The sequence below is a fragment of the Budorcas taxicolor genome, chromosome 4, assembly GCF_023091745.1.
Source record: "Budorcas taxicolor isolate Tak-1 chromosome 4, Takin1.1, whole genome shotgun sequence".
In the NCBI taxonomy this organism is placed as follows: domain Eukaryota; kingdom Metazoa; phylum Chordata; class Mammalia; order Artiodactyla; family Bovidae; genus Budorcas; species Budorcas taxicolor.
The window spans coordinates 109,672,076-109,675,118 of record NC_068913.1 but is presented as its reverse complement, the minus strand read 5'-3'; the positions used below and the strand labels follow the sequence as shown (position 1 = coordinate 109,675,118).

General features: G+C 42.6%; 1 non-coding gene across 1 annotated transcript; it reads left to right on the top strand.

Moving 5' to 3' along the window:
- Window positions 1-739: 739 nt before the first annotated feature.
- Window positions 740-812, top strand: TRNAS-GGA (transfer RNA serine (anticodon GGA)). Its single transcript has one exon. It is a non-coding gene; the product is annotated as a tRNA-Ser (tRNA).
- The last annotated feature ends 2,231 nt before the right edge of the window (window positions 813-3,043 follow it).

Below are 3,043 nucleotides of genomic sequence, written 5' to 3'. Positions count from 1 at the left end.
TAAACACACAGATGCTAATATACTTTGGTATAGGCAAGGCATCTAGGAAATACTTTTCTTGGAAAATTCTAGCGAGAGAACAGGTCATGCCATGAGAGCAGACTTCCCGATATACCAGAAATATATCCCTGACAAGAGTTTTAAGCTTCAGGAGCTGTCAGAGGAAAACCTTCCGGGTTACTAGTTGTTTATAGTCTGACAGTAACAAATGCTCCCCTGAGACTTAGGAAGCGCAACATGAGTCTGACATCACAGGGCTGGATTCCTTCCCTAACAGACCCTGTCTGTCCTCTCTGAGAAGTCAATCCTTAAGACTCAAGGGAGGAAGTGTGAAGAATTGTGATCATCTGCACCACTGTATTTTCCCTACAATAAGAGAAGGCATTCTTCTTTTTTAATTTCTTTTGGTACTTCTAGAATTTTATATACAATTATGTAATTGTAACTCCATGATATAGACTTAGAAGAGTGGTTGTGATTTCTAACTTATCCCATACATCCGGAAGTTCCTTTGGTGTTTTTATTTCATTATAATCCAATTATACAAACTTGGGATGCCCTAGGAGTTTAAAATATTGGAGAAGGAAATGGCAACCCACTCCAGTGTTCTTGCCTGGAGAATCCCAGGGATGGGGGAGCCTGGTGGGCTGCCATCTATGGAGTCACACAGAGTTGGACATGACTGAAGTGACTTAGCAGCAGCAGCAGCAGCAGCAGCAGCAGGAGTTTAAAATGGGCTTCCCTGGTGGCTCAGAGGTTAAAGCGTCTGCCTGGAATGCAGGAGACCCAGGTTCGATCCCTGGGTCAGGAAGATCCCCTGGAGAAGGAAATGGCAACCCACTCCAGTACTCTCGCCTGGAGAATCCCATGGACAGAGGAGCCTGATAGCTACAGCCCATGGGGTCGCAAAGAGTCGGACACGACTGAGCAACTTCAATTCAATTCAGGAGTTTAAAATAAGGAGAAAGAGCCATCGGTTTCCTTTTAACTGGTCCATAGCAGTATTATAAAATGCAATATTCTGTGTGCCCCCCTCCTTGTCTCCTCACTGCCAACAGTATTAAGTGAAACAGACTCAATTTGCCCACCTGAAAGTTTGTTTTGACGGAGCTTAGAGAGAAGGGACACTTGGCCTTAGCACTTGCTGGTGAGCTGCCGGGGATTTAGAGAGGGAGGAACACACACCATGGGGACCAAGACAATAAGGTCTAGGCACGTGGGGAGGGAGGGAAAAGTGGGAATTCCAGGAATGGTAGATTCAGAGGAAGGCAACATGGGAGCAAGGGAATTGACACCAGGAAGACCAATGTGCTTTCTAAGAGCATCAAGATACACAATGTGGGCAGCTGCAGAAGAGCTCCCTGCACAGCGAGAGGCATGTGCATGTGTTTGCGGAGGTCGACGCCAGGCTCTTCTCAGGAGGCTGTGTACCCAGCCTGGGGCTGCCTCCGTCCAAAGGAGAGGTGTCTTCAGATTCATCCTGAGATGCTATGTGTAACAGCAGAGTCGTGTCCTGTCCACTCCTCCTTTCAGCCCCCTGTCCTTCTTTTCCTTCTACTTTCCTTCCCTCTCCCACATCCCTCTTGCCTGTCTCCTTTCTCAACCCCCTTCCCTTTCCTGCCTCCTGGATGCTAAAAATAGCATTATGTGGATTGCCAAGAAGATGAATGTGACTTCATTAATGAACCAAAGGAAAAAAAAAAAAAGATGAAAAATAAGCTGTATAAGGAAGGGAATGATGAGGGAAGTATGGACTGACTGTGTTAAAATCCACATCTGGAGAGTTGGAAGGGGGTGAAGTTCTTTGAGTAAACTGATGCCGTGATGCAAACAATATTTGAGGGCTGTTTTCCTGACAAATGTATACAGAGTGACCTAGACCAAAACGAGACTAGAGATACTCATTTCAGTTTCCCATAAATGAGTAAATTATTTAAAAATATTTGTCAGGGGAAAGAGAGAAGAATCATTGAACTACACCAGATAAAAGGGAACCAGCCAAAACTATACTCAAGAAAATCAAGTGAGGGTCAATGGGACATACTTAAAACAAAAATCTAATAAGTAACTGAAAAAGTTGAAGCCTGCTACTGAAGTTTAGTTAACTTAGAACAACTCTCCACACAAGCAGCTTAAACAGGTATGGAATAAACAAACAATAAAGCAGAATAGTATATAATACCAGATATATGTATTTCTAATGTGTAGAAACTGAAGATTTCTACAATGTGTAGTGTTCATATGGTCTATAAGGAGTATTATTTCCTTCCTGATTATAAAAACTCTTAACAAGGTTGACAGGTTAACAGGGTAAAAGGTAACCCAATAGAGGCAACACTCTGCTTTCAATTATGATTTCTTCCTACAAAAATTCCAATGGCAAAAGTGAAACTTTTAAGGCAGAGATCTTGTTGATAGAGATCTAGTTTCCTATGATTTAAAAATCATAATAAAATTCCAGGACTCGATCTTGGCAATCTATTCAGAATCATTTTGCACATGTTCTTTAATTTTATTCTTTTCCCTTATAATTGAGCACAAAACTAACTTGAATACTCAGCTGGAGCTAAAAATTCATCATTTTTTAATAAACAATTATTTCAATCTTTGTCTCAAGTTTATGAAGTTTTTAAGACTAAGGCTTATCACTTTTTCTATTTATCACTTCATTTTTTGATAAATGAATAAGGACAAATGCAATAAAATATTCAAGTAATGAAGGAGCACTACTGTGTGAATTAACAGTACTGACAAAACAGAACTGTTGGCTGTTAGACAGTGCTGCTGCTGCTGCTAAGCCGCTTCAGTCATGTCCGACCCTGTGCAACCCCATAGATGGCAGCCCACCAGGCTCCCCCGTCCCTGGGATTCTTCAAGCAAGAACACTGGAGTGGGTTGCCATTGCCTTCTCCAATGCATGAAAGTGAAAAGTGAGAGTGAAGTTGCTCAGTCGTGTCCGACTCCTAGCGACCCCATGGACTGCAGCCCACCAGGCTCCTCCGCCCATGGGATTTTCCAGGCAAGAGTAGAATGGGGTACCATT